We start from the raw sequence: 23,367 nt of genomic DNA, 5'->3' as shown, positions 1-23,367 counted from the left end.
TGCCTACAAGTCTAAATATGCATTTTCAGCCTTCTAGCTCTTTTCCTTAAGGAGTTATTGCAAGGCATTTGGAAAAAATGTCAACGCGGTTTTCTCTAAGGCGGAATAAGCTGGAGCAGATTTTTCAACGCTATCTTGTTCAGACAATGCCTACAAGTCTAAATATGCATTTTCAGCCTTCTAGCTCTTTTCCTTAAGGAGTTATTGCAAGGCATTTGGAAAAAATGTCAACGCGGTTTTCTCTAAGGCGGAATAAGCTAGAGCCGATTTTTCAACGCTATCTTGTTCACACAATGCCTACAAGTCTAAATATGCATTTTCAGCCTTCTAGCTCTTTTCGTTAAGGAGTTATTGCAAGGCATTTGGAAAAAATGTCAACGCGGTTTTCTCTAAGGCGGAATAAGCTGGAGCAGATTTTTCAACGCTATCTTGTTCAGACAATGCCTACAAGTCTAAATATGCATTTTCAGCCTTCTATCTCTTTTCGTTAAGGAGTTATTGCAAGGCATTTGGAAAAAATGTCAACGCGGTTTTCTCTAAGGCGGAATAAGCTAGAGCCGATTTTTCAACGCTATCTTGTTCACACAATGCCTACAAGTCTAAATATGCATTTTCAGCCTTCTAGCTCTTTTCGTTAAGGAGTTATTGCAAGGCATTTGGAAAAAATGTCAACGCGGTTTTCTCTAAGGCGGAATAAGCTGGAGCAGATTTTTCAACGCTATCTTGTTCACACAATGCCTACAAGTCTAAATATGCATTTTCAGCTTTCTAGCTCTTTTCGTTAAGGAGATATTGCAAGGCATTTGGAAAAAATGTCAACGCGGTTTTCTCTAAGGCGGAATAAGCTAGAGCCGATTTTTCAACGCTATCTTGTTCACACAATGCCTACAAGTCTAAATATGCATTTTCAGCCTTCTATCTCTTTTCGTTAAGGAGTTATTGCAAGGCATTTGGAAAAAATGTCAACGCGGTTTTCTCTAAGGCGGAATAAGCTGGAGCAGATTTTTCAACGCTATCTTGTTCACACAATGCCTACAAGTCTAAATATGCATTTTCAGCCTTCTATCTCTTTTCGTTAAGGAGTTATTGCAAGGCATTTGGAAAAAATGTCAACGCGGTTTTCTCGAAGGCGGAATAAGCTGGAGCAGATTTTTCAACGCTATCTTGTTCAGACAATGCCTACAAGTCTAAATATGCATTTTCAGCCTTCTAGCTCTTTTCGTTAAGGAGTTATTGCAAGGCATTTGGAAAAAATGTCAACGCGGTTTTCTCTAAGGCGGAATAAGCTGGAGCAGATTTTTCAACGCTATCTTGTTCACACAATGCCTACAAGTCTAAATATGCATTTTCAGCTTTCTAGCTCTTTTCGTTAAGGAGATATTGCAAGGCATTTGGAAAAAATGTCAACGCGGTTTTCTCTAAGGCGGAATAAGCTAGAGCCGATTTTTCAACGCTATCTTGTTCAGACAATGCCTACAAGTCTAAATATGCATTTTCAGCCTTCTAGCTCTTTTCGTTAAGGAGTTATTGCAAGGCATTTGGAAAAAATGTCAACGCGGTTTTCTCTAAGGCGGAATAAGCTAGAGCCGATTTTTCAACGCTATCTTGTTCACACAATGCCTACAAGTCTAAATATGCATTTTCAGCCTTCTAGCTCTTTTCGTTAAGGAGTTATTGCAAGGCATTTGGAAAAAATGTCAACGCGGTTTTCTCTAAGGCGGAATAAGCTGGAGCAGATTTTTCAACGCTATCTTGTTCAGACAATGCCTACAAGTCTAAATCTGCATTTTCAGCCTTCTAGCTCTTTTCCTTAAGGAGTTATTGCAAGGCATTTGGAAAAAATGTCAACGCGGTTTTCTCTAAGGCGGAATAAGCTAGAGCCGATTTTTCAACGCTATCTTGTTCACACAATGCCTACAAGTCTAAATATGCATTTTCAGCCTTCTAGCTCTTTTCGTTAAGGAGTTATTGCAAGGCATTTGGAAAAAATGTCAACGCGGTTTTCTCTAAGGCGGAATAAGCTGGAGCAGATTTTTCAACGCTATCTTGTTCACACAATGCCTACAAGTCTAAATATGCATTTTCAGCCTTCTATCTCTTTTCGTTAAGGAGTTATTGCAAGGCATTTGGAAAAAATGTCAACGCGGTTTTCTCTAAGGCGGAATAAGCTGGAGCAGATTTTTCAACGCTATCTTGTTCAGACAATGCCTACAAGTCTAAATATGCATTTTCAGCCTTCTAGCTCTTTTCGTTAAGGAGTTATTGCAAGGCATTTGGAAAAAATGTCAACGCGGTTTTCTCTAAGGCGGAATAAGCTGGAGCAGATTTTTCAACGCTATCTTGTTCAGACAATGCCTACAAGTCTAAATATGCATTTTCAGCCTTCTAGCTCTTTTCCTTAAGGAGTTATTGCAAGGCATTTGGAAAAAATGTCAACGCGGTTTTCTCTAAGGCGGAATAAGCTGGAGCAGATTTTTCAACGCTATCTTGTTCAGACAATGCCTACAAGTCTAAATATGCATTTTCAGCCTTCTAGCTCTTTTCCTTAAGGAGTTATTGCAAGGCATTTGGAAAAAATGTCAACGCGGTTTTCTCTAAGGCGGAATAAGCTAGAGCCGATTTTTCAACGCTATCTTGTTCACACAATGCCTACAAGTCTAAATATGCATTTTCAGCCTTCTAGCTCTTTTCGTTAAGGAGTTATTGCAAGGCATTTGGAAAAAATGTCAACGCGGTTTTCTCTAAGGCGGAATAAGCTGGAGCAGATTTTTCAACGCTATCTTGTTCAGACAATGCCTACAAGTCTAAATATGCATTTTCAGCCTTCTATCTCTTTTCGTTAAGGAGTTATTGCAAGGCATTTGGAAAAAATGTCAACGCGGTTTTCTCTAAGGCGGAATAAGCTAGAGCCGATTTTTCAACGCTATCTTGTTCACACAATGCCTACAAGTCTAAATATGCATTTTCAGCCTTCTAGCTCTTTTCGTTAAGGAGTTATTGCAAGGCATTTGGAAAAAATGTCAACGCGGTTTTCTCTAAGGCGGAATAAGCTGGAGCAGATTTTTCAACGCTATCTTGTTCACACAATGCCTACAAGTCTAAATATGCATTTTCAGCTTTCTAGCTCTTTTCGTTAAGGAGATATTGCAAGGCATTTGGAAAAAATGTCAACGCGGTTTTCTCTAAGGCGGAATAAGCTAGAGCCGATTTTTCAACGCTATCTTGTTCACACAATGCCTACAAGTCTAAATATGCATTTTCAGCCTTCTATCTCTTTTCGTTAAGGAGTTATTGCAAGGCATTTGGAAAAAATGTCAACGCGGTTTTCTCTAAGGCGGAATAAGCTGGAGCAGATTTTTCAACGCTATCTTGTTCACACAATGCCTACAAGTCTAAATATGCATTTTCAGCCTTCTATCTCTTTTCGTTAAGGAGTTATTGCAAGGCATTTGGAAAAAATGTCAACGCGGTTTTCTCGAAGGCGGAATAAGCTGGAGCAGATTTTTCAACGCTATCTTGTTCAGACAATGCCTACAAGTCTAAATATGCATTTTCAGCCTTCTAGCTCTTTTCGTTAAGGAGTTATTGCAAGGCATTTGGAAAAAATGTCAACGCGGTTTTCTCTAAGGCGGAATAAGCTGGAGCAGATTTTTCAACGCTATCTTGTTCACACAATGCCTACAAGTCTAAATATGCATTTTCAGCTTTCTAGCTCTTTTCGTTAAGGAGATATTGCAAGGCATTTGGAAAAAATGTCAACGCGGTTTTCTCTAAGGCGGAATAAGCTAGAGCCGATTTTTCAACGCTATCTTGTTCAGACAATGCCTACAAGTCTAAATATGCATTTTCAGCCTTCTAGCTCTTTTCGTTAAGGAGTTATTGCAAGGCATTTGGAAAAAATGTCAACGCGGTTTTCTCTAAGGCGGAATAAGCTAGAGCCGATTTTTCAACGCTATCTTGTTCACACAATGCCTACAAGTCTAAATATGCATTTTCAGCCTTCTAGCTCTTTTCGTTAAGGAGTTATTGCAAGGCATTTGGAAAAAATGTCAACGCGGTTTTCTCTAAGGCGGAATAAGCTGGAGCAGATTTTTCAACGCTATCTTGTTCAGACAATGCCTACAAGTCTAAATATGCATTTTCAGCCTTCTAGCTCTTTTCCTTAAGGAGTTATTGCAAGGCATTTGGAAAAAATGTCAACGCGGTTTTCTCTAAGGCGGAATAAGCTAGAGCCGATTTTTCAACGCTATCTTGTTCACACAATGCCTACAAGTCTAAATATGCATTTTCAGCCTTCTAGCTCTTTTCGTTAAGGAGTTATTGCAAGGCATTTGGAAAAAATGTCAACGCGGTTTTCTCTAAGGCGGAATAAGCTGGAGCAGATTTTTCAACGCTATCTTGTTCACACAATGCCTACAAGTCTAAATATGCATTTTCAGCCTTCTATCTCTTTTCGTTAAGGAGTTATTGCAAGGCATTTGGAAAAAATGTCAACGCGGTTTTCTCTAAGGCGGAATAAGCTGGAGCAGATTTTTCAACGCTATCTTGTTCAGACAATGCCTACAAGTCTAAATATGCATTTTCAGCCTTCTAGCTCTTTTCGTTAAGGAGTTATTGCAAGGCATTTGGAAAAAATGTCAACGCGGTTTTCTCTAAGGCGGAATAAGCTGGAGCAGATTTTTCAACGCTATCTTGTTCAGACAATGCCTACAAGTCTAAATATGCATTTTCAGCCTTCTAGCTCTTTTCCTTAAGGAGTTATTGCAAGGCATTTGGAAAAAATGTCAACGCGGTTTTCTCTAAGGCGGAATAAGCTGGAGCAGATTTTTCAACGCTATCTTGTTCAGACAATGCCTACAAGTCTAAATATGCATTTTCAGCCTTCTAGCTCTTTTCCTTAAGGAGTTATTGCAAGGCATTTGGAAAAAATGTCAACGCGGTTTTCTCTAAGGCGGAATAAGCTAGAGCCGATTTTTCAACGCTATCTTGTTCACACAATGCCTACAAGTCTAAATATGCATTTTCAGCCTTCTAGCTCTTTTCGTTAAGGAGTTATTGCAAGGCATTTGGAAAAAATGTCAACGCGGTTTTCTCTAAGGCGGAATAAGCTGGAGCAGATTTTTCAACGCTATCTTGTTCAGACAATGCCTACAAGTCTAAATATGCATTTTCAGCCTTCTATCTCTTTTCGTTAAGGAGTTATTGCAAGGCATTTGGAAAAAATGTCAACGCGGTTTTCTCTAAGGCGGAATAAGCTGGAGCAGATTTTTCAACGCTATCTTGTTCAGACAATGCCTACAAGTCTAAATATGCATTTTCAGCCTTCTAGCTCTTTTCCTTAAGGAGTTATTGCAAGGCATTTGGAAAAAATGTCAACGCGGTTTTCTCTAAGGCGGAATAAGCTAGAGCCGATTTTTCAACGCTATCTTGTTCACACAATGCCTACAAGTCTAAATATGCATTTTCAGCCTTCTAGCTCTTTTCGTTAAGGAGTTATTGCAAGGCATTTGGAAAAAATGTCAACGCGGTTTTCTCTAAGGCGGAATAAGCTGGAGCAGATTTTTCAACGCTATCTTGTTCAGACAATGCCTACAAGTCTAAATATGCATTTTCAGCCTTCTATCTCTTTTCGTTAAGGAGTTATTGCAAGGCATTTGGAAAAAATGTCAACGCGGTTTTCTCTAAGGCGGAATAAGCTAGAGCCGATTTTTCAACGCTATCTTGTTCACACAATGCCTACAAGTCTAAATATGCATTTTCAGCCTTCTAGCTCTTTTCGTTAAGGAGTTATTGCAAGGCATTTGGAAAAAATGTCAACGCGGTTTTCTCTAAGGCGGAATAAGCTGGAGCAGATTTTTCAACGCTATCTTGTTCACACAATGCCTACAAGTCTAAATATGCATTTTCAGCTTTCTAGCTCTTTTCGTTAAGGAGATATTGCAAGGCATTTGGAAAAAATGTCAACGCGGTTTTCTCTAAGGCGGAATAAGCTAGAGCCGATTTTTCAACGCTATCTTGTTCACACAATGCCTACAAGTCTAAATATGCATTTTCAGCCTTCTATCTCTTTTCGTTAAGGAGTTATTGCAAGGCATTTGGAAAAAATGTCAACGCGGTTTTCTCTAAGGCGGAATAAGCTAGAGCCGATTTTTCAACGCTATCTTGTTCAGACAATGTCTACAAGTCTAAATATGCATTTTCAGCCTTCTAGCTCTTTTCGTTAAGGAGTTATTGCAAGGCATTTGGAAAAAATGTCAACGCGGTTTTCTCTAAGGCGGAATAAGCTGGAGCAGATTTTTCAACGCTATCTTGTTCAGACAATGCCTACAAGTCTAAATATGCATTTTCAGCCTTCTAGCTCTTTTCGTTAAGGAGTTATTGCAAGGCATTTGGAAAAAATGTCAACGCGGTTTTCTCTAAGGCGGAATAAGCTGGAGCAGATTTTTCAACGCTATCTTGTTCAGACAATGCCTACAAGTCTAAATATGCATTTTCAGCCTTCTAGCTCTTTTCCTTAAGGAGTTATTGCAAGGCATTTGGAAAAAATGTCAACGCGGTTTTCTCTAAGGCGGAATAAGCTAGAGCCGATTTTTCAACGCTATCTTGTTCACACAATGCCTACAAGTCTAAATATGCATTTTCAGCCTTCTAGCTCTTTTCGTTAAGGAGTTATTGCAAGGCATTTGGAAAAAATGTCAACGCGGTTTTCTCTAAGGCGGAATAAGCTGGAGCAGATTTTTCAACGCTATCTTGTTCAGACAATGCCTACAAGTCTAAATATGCATTTTCAGCCTTCTATCTCTTTTCGTTAAGGAGTTATTGCAAGGCATTTGGAAAAAATGTCAACGCGGTTTTCTCGAAGGCGGAATAAGCTGGAGTAGATTTTTCAACGCTATCTTGTTCAGACAATGCCTACAAGTCTAAATATGCATTTTCAGCCTTCTAGCTCTTTTCGTTAAGGAGTTATTGCAAGGCATTTGGAAAAAATGTCAACGCGGTTTTCTCTAAGGCGGAATAAGCTAGAGCCGATTTTTCAACGCTATCTTGTTCAGACAATGCCTACAAGTCTAAATATGCATTTTCAGCCTTCTAGCTCTTTTCCTTAAGGAGTTATTGCAAGGCATTTGGAAAAAATGTCAACGCGGTTTTCTCTAAGGCGGAATAAGCTAGAGCCGATTTTTCAACGCTATCTTGTTCACACAATGCCTACAAGTCTAAATATGCATTTTCAGCCTTCTAGCTCTTTTCGTTAAGGAGTTATTGCAAGGCATTTGGAAAAAATGTCAACGCGGTTTTCTCTAAGGCGGAATAAGCTGGAGCAGATTTTTCAACGCTATCTTGTTCAGACAATGCCTACAAGTCTAAATATGCATTTTCAGCCTTCTATCTCTTTTCGTTAAGGAGTTATTGCAAGGCATTTGGAAAAAATGTCAACGCGGTTTTCTCTAAGGCGGAATAAGCTGGAGCAGATTTTTCAACGCTATCTTGTTCAGACAATGCCTACAAGTCTAAATATGCATTTTCAGCCTTCTATCTCTTTTCGTTAAGGAGTTATTGCAAGGCATTTGGAAAAAATGTCAACGCGGTTTTCTCTAAGGCGGAATAAGCTGGAGCAGATTTTTCAACGCTATCTTGTTCAGACAATGCCTACAAGTCTAAATATGCATTTTCAGCCTTCTATCTCTTTTCGTTAAGGAGTTATTGCAAGGCATTTGGAAAAAATGTCAACGCGGTTTTCTCTAAGGCGGAATAAGCTGGAGCAGATTTTTCAACGCTATCTTGTTCAGACAATGCCTACAAGTCTAAATATGCATTTTCAGCCTTCTAGCTCTTTTCGTTAAGGAGTTATTGCAAGGCATTTGGAAAAAATGTCAACGCGGTTTTCTCTAAGGCGGAATAAGCTGGAGCAGATTTTTCAACGCTATCTTGTTCAGACAATGCCTACAAGTCTAAATATGCATTTTCAGCCTTCTAGCTCTTTTCCTTAAGGAGTTATTGCAAGGCATTTGGAAAAAATGTCAACGCGGTTTTCTCTAAGGCGGAATAAGCTGGAGCAGATTTTTCAACGCTATCTTGTTCAGACAATGCCTACAAGTCTAAATATGCATTTTCAGCCTTCTAGCTCTTTTCCTTAAGGAGTTATTGCAAGGCATTTGGAAAAAATGTCAACGCGGTTTTCTCTAAGGCGGAATAAGCTAGAGCCGATTTTTCAACGCTATCTTGTTCACACAATGCCTACAAGTCTAAATATGCATTTTCAGCCTTCTAGCTCTTTTCGTTAAGGAGTTATTGCAAGGCATTTGGAAAAAATGTCAACGCGGTTTTCTCTAAGGCGGAATAAGCTGGAGCAGATTTTTCAACGCTATCTTGTTCAGACAATGCCTACAAGTCTAAATATGCATTTTCAGCCTTCTATCTCTTTTCGTTAAGGAGTTATTGCAAGGCATTTGGAAAAAATGTCAACGCGGTTTTCTCTAAGGCGGAATAAGCTGGAGCAGATTTTTCAACGCTATCTTGTTCAGACAATGCCTACAAGTCTAAATATGCATTTTCAGCCTTCTAGCTCTTTTCCTTAAGGAGTTATTGCAAGGCATTTGGAAAAAATGTCAACGCGGTTTTCTCTAAGGCGGAATAAGCTAGAGCCGATTTTTCAACGCTATCTTGTTCACACAATGCCTACAAGTCTAAATATGCATTTTCAGCCTTCTAGCTCTTTTCGTTAAGGAGTTATTGCAAGGCATTTGGAAAAAATGTCAACGCGGTTTTCTCTAAGGCGGAATAAGCTGGAGCAGATTTTTCAACGCTATCTTGTTCAGACAATGCCTACAAGTCTAAATATGCATTTTCAGCCTTCTATCTCTTTTCGTTAAGGAGTTATTGCAAGGCATTTGGAAAAAATGTCAACGCGGTTTTCTCTAAGGCGGAATAAGCTAGAGCCGATTTTTCAACGCTATCTTGTTCACACAATGCCTACAAGTCTAAATATGCATTTTCAGCCTTCTAGCTCTTTTCGTTAAGGAGTTATTGCAAGGCATTTGGAAAAAATGTCAACGCGGTTTTCTCTAAGGCGGAATAAGCTGGAGCAGATTTTTCAACGCTATCTTGTTCACACAATGCCTACAAGTCTAAATATGCATTTTCAGCTTTCTAGCTCTTTTCGTTAAGGAGATATTGCAAGGCATTTGGAAAAAATGTCAACGCGGTTTTCTCTAAGGCGGAATAAGCTAGAGCCGATTTTTCAACGCTATCTTGTTCACACAATGCCTACAAGTCTAAATATGCATTTTCAGCCTTCTATCTCTTTTCGTTAAGGAGTTATTGCAAGGCATTTGGAAAAAATGTCAACGCGGTTTTCTCTAAGGCGGAATAAGCTAGAGCCGATTTTTCAACGCTATCTTGTTCAGACAATGTCTACAAGTCTAAATATGCATTTTCAGCCTTCTAGCTCTTTTCGTTAAGGAGTTATTGCAAGGCATTTGGAAAAAATGTCAACGCGGTTTTCTCTAAGGCGGAATAAGCTGGAGCAGATTTTTCAACGCTATCTTGTTCAGACAATGCCTACAAGTCTAAATATGCATTTTCAGCCTTCTAGCTCTTTTCGTTAAGGAGTTATTGCAAGGCATTTGGAAAAAATGTCAACGCGGTTTTCTCTAAGGCGGAATAAGCTGGAGCAGATTTTTCAACGCTATCTTGTTCAGACAATGCCTACAAGTCTAAATATGCATTTTCAGCCTTCTAGCTCTTTTCCTTAAGGAGTTATTGCAAGGCATTTGGAAAAAATGTCAACGCGGTTTTCTCTAAGGCGGAATAAGCTAGAGCCGATTTTTCAACGCTATCTTGTTCACACAATGCCTACAAGTCTAAATATGCATTTTCAGCCTTCTAGCTCTTTTCGTTAAGGAGTTATTGCAAGGCATTTGGAAAAAATGTCAACGCGGTTTTCTCTAAGGCGGAATAAGCTGGAGCAGATTTTTCAACGCTATCTTGTTCAGACAATGCCTACAAGTCTAAATATGCATTTTCAGCCTTCTATCTCTTTTCGTTAAGGAGTTATTGCAAGGCATTTGGAAAAAATGTCAACGCGGTTTTCTCGAAGGCGGAATAAGCTGGAGTAGATTTTTCAACGCTATCTTGTTCAGACAATGCCTACAAGTCTAAATATGCATTTTCAGCCTTCTAGCTCTTTTCGTTAAGGAGTTATTGCAAGGCATTTGGAAAAAATGTCAACGCGGTTTTCTCTAAGGCGGAATAAGCTAGAGCCGATTTTTCAACGCTATCTTGTTCAGACAATGCCTACAAGTCTAAATATGCATTTTCAGCCTTCTAGCTCTTTTCCTTAAGGAGTTATTGCAAGGCATTTGGAAAAAATGTCAACGCGGTTTTCTCTAAGGCGGAATAAGCTAGAGCCGATTTTTCAACGCTATCTTGTTCACACAATGCCTACAAGTCTAAATATGCATTTTCAGCCTTCTAGCTCTTTTCGTTAAGGAGTTATTGCAAGGCATTTGGAAAAAATGTCAACGCGGTTTTCTCTAAGGCGGAATAAGCTGGAGCAGATTTTTCAACGCTATCTTGTTCAGACAATGCCTACAAGTCTAAATATGCATTTTCAGCCTTCTATCTCTTTTCGTTAAGGAGTTATTGCAAGGCATTTGGAAAAAATGTCAACGCGGTTTTCTCTAAGGCGGAATAAGCTGGAGCAGATTTTTCAACGCTATCTTGTTCAGACAATGCCTACAAGTCTAAATATGCATTTTCAGCCTTCTATCTCTTTTCGTTAAGGAGTTATTGCAAGGCATTTGGAAAAAATGTCAACGCGGTTTTCTCTAAGGCGGAATAAGCTGGAGCAGATTTTTCAACGCTATCTTGTTCAGACAATGCCTACAAGTCTAAATATGCATTTTCAGCCTTCTATCTCTTTTCGTTAAGGAGTTATTGCAAGGCATTTGGAAAAAATGTCAACGCGGTTTTCTCTAAGGCGGAATAAGCTAGAGCCGATTTTTCAACGCTATCTTGTTCAGACAATGCCTACAAGTCTAAATATGCATTTCAGCCTTCTAGCTCTTTTCGTTAAGGAGTTATTGCAAGGCATTTGGAAAAAATGTCAACGCGGTTTTCTCTAAGGTGGAATAAGCTGGAGCAGATTTTTCAACGCTATCTTGTTCACACAATGCCTACAAGTCTAAATATGCATTTTCAGCCTTCTATCTCTTTTCGTTAAGGAGTTATTGCAAGGCATTTGGAAAAAATGTCAACGCGGTTTTCTCTAAGGCGGAATAAGCTAGAGCCGATTTTTCAACGCTATCTTGTTCAGACAATGCCTACAAGTCTAAATATGCATTTTCAGCCTTCTAGCTCTTTTCGTTAAGGAGTTATTGCAAGGCATTTGGAAAAAATGTCAACGCGGTTTTCTCTAAGGCGGAATAAGCTGGAGCAGATTTTTCAACGCTATCTTGTTCAGACAATGCCTACAAGTCTAAATATGCATTTTCAGCCTTCTATCTCTTTTCGTTAAGGAGTTATTGCAAGGCATTTGGAAAAAATGTCAACGCGGTTTTCTCTAAGGCGGAATAAGCTAGAGCCGATTTTTCAACGCTATCTTGTTCAGACAATGCCTACAAGTCTAAATATGCATTTTCAGCCTTCTAGCTCTTTTCGTTAAGGAGTTATTGCAAGGCATTTGGAAAAAATGTCAACGCGGTTTTCTCTAAGGCGGAATAAGCTGGAGCAGATTTTTCAACGCTATCTTGTTCAGACAATGCCTACAAGTCTAAATATGCATTTTCAGCCTTCTAGCTCTTTTCCTTAAGGAGTTATTGCAAGGCATTTGGAAAAAATGTCAACGCGGTTTTCTCTAAGGCGGAATAAGCTAGAGCCGATTTTTCAACGCTATCTTGTTCACACAATGCCTACAAGTCTAAATATGCATTTTCAGCCTTCTAGCTCTTTTCGTTAAGGAGTTATTGCAAGGCATTTGGAAAAAATGTCAACGCGGTTTTCTCTAAGGCGGAATAAGCTGGAGCAGATTTTTCAACGCTATCTTGTTCAGACAATGCCTACAAGTCTAAATATGCATTTTCAGCCTTCTATCTCTTTTCGTTAAGGAGTTATTGCAAGGCATTTGGAAAAAATGTCAACGCGGTTTTCTCGAAGGCGGAATAAGCTGGAGTAGATTTTTCAACGCTATCTTGTTCAGACAATGCCTACAAGTCTAAATATGCATTTTCAGCCTTCTAGCTCTTTTCGTTAAGGAGTTATTGCAAGGCATTTGGAAAAAATGTCAACGCGGTTTTCTCTAAGGCGGAATAAGCTAGAGCCGATATTTCAACGCTATCTTGTTCACACAATGCCTACAAGTCTAAATATGCATTTTCAGCCTTCTAGCTCTTTTCGTTAAGGAGTTATTGCAAGGCATTTGGAAAAAATGTCAACGCGGTTTTCTCTAAGGCGGAATAAGCTGGAGCAGATTTTTCAACGCTATCTTGTTCAGACAATGCCTACAAGTCTAAATATGCATTTTCAGCCTTCTAGCTCTTTTCCTTAAGGAGTTATTGCAAGGCATTTGGAAAAAATGTCAACGCGGTTTTCTCTAAGGCGGAATAAGCTAGAGCCGATTATTCAACGCTATCTTGTTCAGACAATGCCTACAAGTCTAAATATGCATTTTCAGCCTTCTAGCTCTTTTCGTTAAGGAGTTATTGCAAGGCATTTGGAAAAAATGTCAACGCGGTTTTCTCTAAGGCGGAATAAGCTGGAGCAGATTTTTCAACGCTATCTTGTTCACACAATGCCTACAAGTCTAAATATGCATTTTCAGCCTTCTATCTCTTTTCGTTAAGGAGTTATTGCAAGGCATTTGGAAAAAATGTCAACGCGGTTTTCTCTAAGGCGGAATAAGCTGGAGCAGATTTTTCAACGCTATCTTGTTCAGACAATGCCTACAAGTCTAAATATGCATTTTCAGCCTTCTATCTCTTTTCGTTAAGGAGTTATTGCAAGGCATTTGGAAAAAATGTCAACGCGGTTTTCTCTAAGGCGGAATAAGCTGGAGCAGATTTTTTAACGCTATCTTGTTCAGACAATGCCTACAAGTCTAAATATGCATTTTCAGCCTTCTATCTCTTTTCGTTAAGGAGTTATTGCAAGGCATTTGGAAAAAATGTCAACGCGGTTTTCTCTAAGGCGGAATAAGCTAGAGCCGATTTTTCAACGCTATCTTGTTCAGACAATGCCTACAAGTCTAAATATGCATTTTCAGCCTTCTAGCTCTTTTCGTTAAGGAGTTATTGCAAGGCATTTGGAAAAAATGTCAACGCGGTTTTCTCTAAGGCGGAATAAGCTGGAGCAGATTTTTCAACGCTATCTTGTTCAGACAATGCCTACAAGTCTAAATATGCATTTTCAGCCTTCTATCTCTTTTCGTTAAGGAGTTATTGCAAGGCATTTGGAAAAAATGTCAACGCGGTTTTCTCTAAGGCGGAATAAGCTGGAGCAGATTTTTCAACGCTATCTTGTTCAGACAATGCCTACAAGTCTAAATATGCATTTTCAGCCTTCTATCTCTTTTCGTTAAGGAGTTATTGCAAGGCATTTGGAAAAAATGTCAACGCGGTTTTCTCTAAGGCGGAATAAGCTGGAGCAGATTTTTCAACGCTATCTTGTTCAGACAATGCCTACAAGTCTAAATATGCATTTTCAGCCTTCTATCTCTTTTCGTTAAGGAGTTATTGCAAGGCATTTGGAAAAAATGTCAACGCGGTTTTCTCTAAGGCGGAATAAGCTAGAGCCGATTTTTCAACGCTATCTTGTTCAGACAATGCCTACAAGTCTAAATATGCATTTTCAGCCTTCTAGCTCTTTTCGTTAAGGAGTTATTGCAAGGCATTTGGAAAAAATGTCAACGCGGTTTTCTCTAAGGTGGAATAAGCTGGAGCAGATTTTTCAACGCTATCTTGTTCACACAATGCCTACAAGTCTAAATATGCATTTTCAGCCTTCTATCTCTTTTCGTTAAGGAGTTATTGCAAGGCATTTGGAAAAAATGTCAACGCGGTTTTCTCTAAGGCGGAATAAGCTGGAGCAGATTTTTCAACGCTATCTTGTTCAGACAATGCCTACAAGTCTAAATATGCATTTTCAGCCTTCTAGCTCTTTTCGTTAAGGAGTTATTGCAAGGCATTTGGAAAAAATGTCAACGCGGTTTTCTCTAAGGCGGAATAAGCTGGAGCAGATTTTTCAACGCTATCTTGTTCAGACAATGCCTACAAGTCTAAATATGCATTTTCAGCCTTCTATCTCTTTTCGTTAAGGAGTTATTGCAAGGCATTTGGAAAAAATGTCAACGCGGTTTTCTCTAAGGCGGAATAAGCTGGAGCAGATTTTTCAACGCTATCTTGTTCAGACAATGCCTACAAGTCTAAATATGCATTTTCAGCCTTCTATCTCTTTTCGTTAAGGAGTTATTGCAAGGCATTTGGAAAAAATGTCAACGCGGTTTTCTCTAAGGCGGAATAAGCTGGAGCAGATTTTTCAACGCTATCTTGTTCAGACAATGCCTACAAGTCTAAATATGCATTTTCAGCCTTCTATCTCTTTTCGTTAAGGAGTTATTGCAAGGCATTTGGAAAAAATGTCAACGCGGTTTTCTCTAAGGCGGAATAAGCTAGAGCCGATTTTTCAACGCTATCTTGTTCAGACAATGCCTACAAGTCTAAATATGCATTTTCAGCCTTCTAGCTCTTTTCGTTAAGGAGTTATTGCAAGGCATTTGGAAAAAATGTCAACGCGGTTTTCTCTAAGGTGGAATAAGCTGGAGCAGATTTTTCAACGCTATCTTGTTCACACAATGCCTACAAGTCTAAATATGCATTTTCAGCCTTCTATCTCTTTTCGTTAAGGAGTTATTGCAAGGCATTTGGAAAAAATGTCAACGCGGTTTTCTCTAAGGCGGAATAAGCTGGAGCAGATTTTTCAACGCTATCTTGTTCAGACAATGCCTACAAGTCTAAATATGCATTTTCAGCCTTCTAGCTCTTTTCGTTAAGGAGTTATTGCAAGGCATTTGGAAAAAATGTCAACGCGGTTTTCTCTAAGGCGGAATAAGCTGGAGCAGATTTTTCAACGCTATCTTGTTCAGACAATGCCTACAAGTCTAAATATGCATTTTCAGCCTTCTATCTCTTTTCGTTAAGGAGTTATTGCAAGGCATTTGGAAAAAATGTCAACGCGGTTTTCTCTAAGGCGGAATAAGCTAGAGCCGATTTTTCAACGCTATCTTGTTCAGACAATGCCTACAAGTCTAAATATGCATTTTCAGCCTTCTAGCTCTTTTCGTTAAGGAGTTATTGCAAGGCATTTGGAAAAAATGTCAACGCGGTTTTCTCTAAGGCGGAATAAGCTGGAGCAGATTTTTCAACGCTATCTTGTTCAGACAATGCCTACAAGTCTAAATATGCATTTTCAGCCTTCTATCTCTTTTCGTTAAGGAGTTATTGCAAGGCATTTGGAAAAAATGTCAACGCGGTTTTCTCTAAGGCGGAATAAGCTGGAGCAGATTTTTCAACGCTATCTTGTTCAGACAATGCCTACAAGTCTAAATATGCATTTTCAGCCTTCTATCTCTTTTCGTTAAGGAGTTATTGCAAGGCATTTGGAAAAAATGTCAACGCGGTTTTCTCTAAGGCGGAATAAGCTGGAGCAGATTTTTCAACGCTATCTTGTTCAGACAATGCCTACAAGTCTAAATATGCATTTTCAGCCTTCTATCTCTTTTCGTTAAGGAGTTATTGCAAGGCATTTGGAAAAAATGTCAACGCGGTTTTCTCTAAGGCGGAATAAGCTAGAGCCGATTTTTCAACGCTATCTTGTTCAGACAATGCCTACAAGTCTAAATATGCATTTTCAGCCTTCTAGCTCTTTTCGTTAAGGAGTTATTGCAAGGCATTTGGAAAAAATGTCAACGCGGTTTTCTCTAAGGTGGAATAAGCTGGAGCAGATTTTTCAACGCTATCTTGTTCACACAATGCCTACAAGTCTAAATATGCATTTTCAGCCTTCTATCTCTTTTCGTTAAGGAGTTATTGCAAGGCATTTGGAAAAAATGTCAACGCGGTTTTCTCTAAGGCGGAATAAGCTGGAGCAGATTTTTCAACGCTATCTTGTTCAGACAATGCCTACAAGTCTAAATATGCATTTTCAGCCTTCTAGCTCTTTTCCTTAAGGAGTTATTGCAAGGCATTTGGAAAAAATGTCAACGCGGTTTTCTCTAAGGCGGAATAAGCTAGAGCCGATTTTTCAACGCTATCTTGTTCAGACAATGCCTACAAGTCTAAATATGCATTTTCAGCCTTCTATCTCTTTTCGTTAAGGAGTTATTGCAAGGCATTTGGAAAAAATGTCAACGCGGTTTTCTCGAAGGCGGAATAAGCTGGAGTAGATTTTTCAACGCTATCTTGTTCAGACAATGCCTACAAGTCTAAATATGCATTTTCAGCCTTCTAGCTATTTTCGTTAAGGAGTTATTGCAAGGCATTTGGAAAAAATGTCAACGCGGTTTTCTCTAAGGCGGAATAAGCTAGAGCCGATTTTTCAACGCTATCTTGTTCAGACAATGCCTACAAGTCTAAATATGCATTTTCAGCCTTCTAGCTCTTTTCGTTAAGGAGTTATTGCAAGGCATTTGGAAAAAATGTCAACGCGGTTTTCTCTAAGGCGGAATAAGCTGGAGCAGATTTTTCAACGCTATCTTGTTCAGACAATGCCTACAAGTCTAAATATGCATTTTCAGCCTTCTAGCTCTTTTCCTTAAGGAGTTATTGCAAGGCATTTGGAAAAAATGTCAACGCGGTTTTCTCTAAGGCGGAATAAGCTAGAGCCGATTTTTCAACGCTATCTTGTTCACACAATGCCTACAAGTCTAAATATGCATTTTCAGCCTTCTAGCTCTTTTCGTTAAGGAGTTATTGCAAGGCATTTGGAAAAAATGTCAACGCGGTTTTCTCTAAGGCGGAATAAGCTGGAGCAGATTTTTCAACGCTATCTTGTTCACACAATGCCTACAAGTCTAAATATGCATTTTCAGCCTTCTATCTCTTTTCGTTAAGGAGTTATTGCAAGGCATTTGGAAAAAATGTCAACGCGGTTTTCTCTAAGGCGGAATAAGCTGGAGCAGATTTTTCAACGCTATCTTGTTCAGACAATGCCTACAAGTCTAAATATGCATTTTCAGCCTTCTATCTCTTTTCGTTAAGGAGTTATTGCAAGGCATTTGGAAAAAATGTCAACGCGGTTTTCTCTAAGGCGGAATAAGCTGGAGCAGATTTTTTAACGCTATCTTGTTCAGACAATGCCTACAAGTCTAAATATGCATTTTCAGCCTTCTATCTCTTTTCGTTAAGGAGTTATTGCAAGGCATTTGGAAAAAATGTCAACGCGGTTTTCTCTAAGGCGGAATAAGCTAGAGCCGATTTTTCAACGCTATCTTGTTCAGACAATGCCTACAAGTCTAAATATGCATTTTCAGCCTTCTAGCTCTTTTCCTTAAGGAGTTATTGCAAGGCATTTGGAAAAAATGTCAACGCGGTTTTCTCTAAGGCGGAATAAGCTGGAGCAGATTTTTCAACGCTATCTTGTTCAGACAATGCCTACAAGTCTAAATATGCATTTTCAGCCTTCTAGCTCTTTTCCTTAAGGAGTTATTGCAAGGCATTTGGAAAAAATGTCAACGCGGTTTTCTCTAAGGCGGAATAAGCTAGAGCCGATTTTTCAACGCTATCTTGTTCAGACAATGCCTACAAGTCTAAATATGCATTTTCAGCCTTCTAGCTCTTTTCGTTAAGGAGTTATTGCAAGGCATTTGGAAAAAATGTCAACGCGGTTTTCTCTAAGGCGGAATAAGCTGGAGCAGATTTTTCAACGCTATCTTGTTCAGACAATGCCTACAAGTCTAAATATGCATTTTCAGCCTTCTAGCTCTTTTCCTTAAGGAGTTATTGCAAGGCATTTGGAAAAAATGTCAACGCGGTTTTCTCTAAGGCGGAATAAGCTAGAGCCGATTTTTCAACGCTATCTTGTTCACACAATGCCTACAAGTCTAAATATGCATTTTCAGCCTTCTAGCTCTTTTCGTTAAGGAGTTATTGCAAGGCATTTGGAAAAAATGTCAACGCGGTTTTCTCTAAGGCGGAATAAGCTGGAGCAGATTTTTCAACGCTATCTTGTTCACACAATGCCTACAAGTCTAAATATGCATTTTCAGCCTTCTATCTCTTTTCGTTAAGGAGTTATTGCAAGGCATTTGGAAAAAATGTCAACGCGGTTTTCTCTAAGGCGGAATAAGCTGGAGCAGATTTTTCAACGCTATCTTGTTCAGACAATGCCTACAAGTCTAAATATGCATTTTCAGCCTTCTATCTCTTTTCGTTAAGGAGTTATTGCAAGGCATTTGGAAAAAATGTCAACGCGGTTTTCTCTAAGGCGGAATAAGCTGGAGCAGATTTTTTAACGCTATCTTGTTCAGACAATGCCTACAAGTCTAAATATGCATTTTCAGCCTTCTATCTCTTTTCGTTAAGGAGTTATTGCAAGGCATTTGGAAAAAATGTCAACGCGGTTTTCTCTAAGGCGGAATAAGCTAGAGCCGATTTTTCAACGCTATCTTGTTCACACAATGCCTACAAGTCTAAATATGCATTTTCAGCCTTCTAGCTCTTTTCGTTAAGGAGTTATTGCAAGGCATTTGGAAAAAATGTCAACGCGGTTTTCTCTAAGGCGGAATAAGCTGGAGCAGATTTTTCAACGCTATCTTGTTCACACAATGCCTACAAGTCTAAATATGCATTTTCAGCCTTCTATCTCTTTTCGTTAAGGAGTTATTGCAAGGCATTTGGAAAAAATGTCAACGCGGTTTTCTCTAAGGCGGAATAAGCTGGAGCAGATTTTTCAACGCTATCTTGTTCAGACAATGCCTACAAGTCTAAATATGCATTTTCAGCCTTCTATCTCTTTTCGTTAAGGAGTTATTGCAAGGCATTTGGAAAAAATGTCAACGCAGTTTTCTCTAAGGCGGAATAAGCTGGAGCAGATTTTTTAACGCTATCTTGTTCAGACAATGCCTACAAGTCTAAATATGCATTTTCAGCCTTCTATCTCTTTTCGTTAAGGAGTTATTGCAAGGCATTTGGAAAAAATGTCAACGCGGTTTTCTCTAAGGCGGAATAAGCTAGAGCCGATTTTTCAACGCTATCTTGTTCAGACAATGCCTACAAGTCTAAATATGCATTTTCAGCCTTCTAGCTCTTTTCCTTAAGGAGTTATTGCAAGGCATTTGGAAAAAATGTCAACGCGGTTTTCTCTAAGGCGGAATAAGCTGGAGCAGATTTTTCAACGCTATCTTGTTCAGACAATGCCTACAAGTCTAAATATGCATTTTCAGCCTTCTAGCTCTTTTCCTTAAGGAGTTATTGCAAGGCATTTGGAAAAAATGTCAACGCGGTTTTCTCTAAGGCGGAATAAGCTGGAGCAGATTTTTCAACGCTATCTTGTTCAGACAATGCCTACAAGTCTAAATATGCATTTTCAGCCTTCTAGCTCTTTTCCTTAAGGAGTTATTGCAAGGCATTTGGAAAAAATGTCAACGCGGTTTTCTCTAAGGCGGAATAAGCTAGAGCCGATTTTTCAACGCTATCTTGTTCACACAATGCCTACAAGTCTAAATATGCATTTTCAGCCTTCTAGCTCTTTTCGTTAAGGAGTTATTGCAAGGCATTTGGAAAAAATGTCAACGCGGTTTTCTCTAAGGCGGAATAAGCTGGAGCAGATTTTTCAACGCTATCTTGTTCAGACAATGCCTACAAGTCTAAATATGCATTTTCAGCCTTCTAGCTCTTTTCCTTAAGGAGTTATTGCAAGGCATTTGGAAAAAATGTCAACGCGGTTTTCTCTAAGGCGGAATAAGCTAGAGCCGATTTTTCAACGCTATCTTGTTCACACAATGCCTACAAGTCTAAATATGCATTTTCAGCCTTCTAGCTCTTTTCGTTAAGGAGTTATTGCAAGGCATTTGGAAAAAATGTCAACGCGGTTTTCTCTAAGGCGGAATAAGCTGGAGCAGATTTTTCAACGCTATCTTGTTCACACAATGCCTACAAGTCTAAATATGCATTTTCAGCCTTCTATCTCTTTTCGTTAAGGAGTTATTGCAAGGCATTTGGAAAAAATGTCAACGCGGTTTTCTCTAAGGCGGAATAAGCTGGAGCAGATTTTTCAACGCTATCTTGTTCAGACAATGCCTACAAGTCTAAATATGCATTTTCAGCCTTCTATCTCTTTTCGTTAAGGAGTTATTGCAAGGCATTTGGAAAAAATGTCAACGCGGTTTTCTCTAAGGCGGAATAAGCTGGAGCAGATTTTTTAACGCTATCTTGTTCAGACAATGCCTACAAGTCTAAATATGCATTTTCAGCCTTCTATCTCTTTTCGTTAAGGAGTTATTGCAAGGCATTTGGAAAAAATGTCAACGCGGTTTTCTCTAAGGCGGAATAAGCTAGAGCCGATTTTTCAACGCTATCTTGTTCAGACAATGCCTACAAGTCTAAATATGCATTTTCAGCCTTCTAGCTCTTTTCCTTAAGGAGTTATTGCAAGGCATTTGGAAAAAATGTCAACGCGGTTTTCTCTAAGGCGGAATAAGCTGGAGCAGATTTTTCAACGCTATCTTGTTCAGACAATGCCTACAAGTCTAAATATGCATTTTCAGCCTTCTAGCTCTTTTCCTTAAGGAGTTATTGCAAGGCATTTGGAAAAAATGTCAACGCGGTTTTCTCTAAGGCGGAATAAGCTAGAGCCGATTTTTCAACGCTATCTTGTTCACACAATGCCTACAAGTCTAAATATGCATTTTCAGCCTTCTAGCTCTTTTCGTTAAGGAGTTATTGCAAGGCATTTGGAAAAAATGTCAACGCGGTTTTCTCTAAGGCGGAATAAGCTGGAGCAGATTTTTCAACGCTATCTTGTTCACACAATGCCTACAAGTCTAAATATGCATTTTCAGCCTTCTATCTCTTTTCGTTAAGGAGTTATTGCAAGGCATTTGGAAAACATGTCAACGCGGTTTTCTCTAAGGCGGAATAAGCTGGAGCAGATTTTTCAACGCTATCTTGTTCAGACAATGCCTACAAGTCTAAATATGCATTTTCAGCCTTCTATCTCTTTTCGTTAAGGAGTTATTGCAAGGCATTTGGAAAAAATGTCAACGCGGTTTTCTCTTAGGCGGAATAAGCTGGAGCAGATTTTTTAACGCTATCTTGTTCAGACAATGCCTACAAGTCTAAATATGCATTTTCAGCCTTCTATCTCTTTTCGTTAAGGAGTTATTGCAAGGCATTTGGAAAAAATGTCAACGCGGTTTTCTCTAAGGCGGAATAAGCTAGAGCCGATTTTTCAACGCTATCTTGTTCAGACAATGCCTACAAGTCTAAATATGCATTTTCAGCCTTCTATCTCTTTTCGTTAAGGAGTTATTGCAAGGCATTTGGAAAAAATGTCAACGCGGTTTTCTCTAAGGCGGAATAAGCTAGAGCCGATTTTTCAACGCTATCTTGTTCAGACAATGCCTACAAGTCTAAATATGCATTTTCAGCCTTCTAGCTCTTTTCCTTAAGGAGTTATTGCAAGGCATTTGGAAAAAATGTCAACGCGGTTTTCTCTAAGGCGGAATAAGCTGGAGCAGATTTTTCAACGCTATCTTGTTCAGACAATGCCTACAAGTCTAAATATGCATTTTCAGCCTTCTAGCTCTTTTCCTTAAGGAGTTATTGCAAGGCATTTGGAAAAAATGTCAACGCGGTTTTCTCTAAGGCGGAATAAGCTAGAGCCGATTTTTCAACGCTATCTTGTTCACACAATGCCTACAAGTCTAAATATGCATTTTCAGCCTTCTAGCTCTTTTCGTTAAGGAGTTATTGCAAGGCATTTGGAAAAAATGTCAACGCGGTTTTCTCTAAGGCGGAATAAGCTGGAGCAGATTTTTCAACGCTATCTTGTTCAGACAATGCCTACAAGTCTAAATATGCATTTTCAGCCTTCTAGCTCTTTTCCTTAAGGAGTTATTGCAAGGCATTTGGAAAAAATGTCAACGCGGTTTTCTCTAAGGCGGAATAAGCTAGAGCCGATTTTTCAACGCTATCTTGTTCACACAATGCCTACAAGTCTAAATATGCATTTTCAGCCTTCTAGCTCTTTTCGTTAAGGAGTTATTGCAAGGCATTTGGAAAAAATGTCAACGCGGTTTTCTCTAAGGCGGAATAAGCTGGAGCAGATTTTTCAACGCTATCTTGTTCACACAATGCCTACAAGTCTAAATATGCATTTTCAGCCTTCTATCTCTTTTCGTTAAGGAGTTATTGCAAGGCATTTGGAAAAAATGTCAACGCGGTTTTCTCTAAGGCGGAATAAGCTGGAGCAGATTTTTCAACGCTATCTTGTTCAGACAATGCCTACAAGTCTAAATATGCATTTTCAGCCTTCTATCTCTTTTCGTTAAGGAGTTATTGCAAGGCATTTGGAAAAAATGTCAACGCGGTTTTCTCTAAGGCGGAATAAGCTGGAGCAGATTTTTTAACGCTATCTTGTTCAGACAATGCCTACAAGTCTAAATATGCATTTTCAGCCTTCTATCTCTTTTCGTTAAGGAGTTATTGCAAGGCATTTGGAAAAAATGTCAACGCGGTTTTCTCTAAGGCGGAATAAGCTAGAGCCGATTTTTCAACGCTATCTTGTTCAGACAATGCCTACAAGTCTAAATATGCATTTTCAGCCTTCTAGCTCTTTTCCTTAAGGAGTTATTGCAAGGCATTTGGAAAAAATGTCAACGCGGTTTTCTCTAAGGCGGAATAAGCTGGAGCAGATTTTTCAACGCTATCTTGTTCAGACAATGCCTACAAGTCTAAATATGCATTTTCAGCCTTCTAGCTCTTTTCCTTAAGGAGTTATTGCAAGGCATTTGGAAAAAATGTCAACGCGGTTTTCTCTAAGGCGGAATAAGCTAGAGCCGATTTTTCAACGCTATCTTGTTCACACAATGCCTACAAGTCTAAATATGCATTTTCAGCCTTCTAGCTCTTTTCGTTAAGGAGTTATTGCAAGGCATTTGGAAAAAATGTCAACGCGGTTTTCTCTAAGGCGGAATAAGCTGGAGCAGATTTTTCAACGCTATCTTGTTCACACAATGCCTACAAGTCTAAATATGCATTTTCAGCCTTCTATCTCTTTTCGTTAAGGAGTTATTGCAAGGCATTTGGAAAACATGTCAACGCGGTTTTCTCTAAGGCGGAATAAGCTGGAGCAGATTTTTCAACGCTATCTTGTTCA

The sequence above is a fragment of the Crinia signifera genome, chromosome 4 (assembly GCF_055691185.1).
Source record: "Crinia signifera chromosome 4, ASM5569118v1, whole genome shotgun sequence".
Lineage (NCBI taxonomy): Eukaryota > Metazoa > Chordata > Amphibia > Anura > Myobatrachidae > Crinia > Crinia signifera.
The sequence above is the reverse complement of the archived record's forward strand: the minus strand, read 5'-3'. Positions refer to the sequence as shown.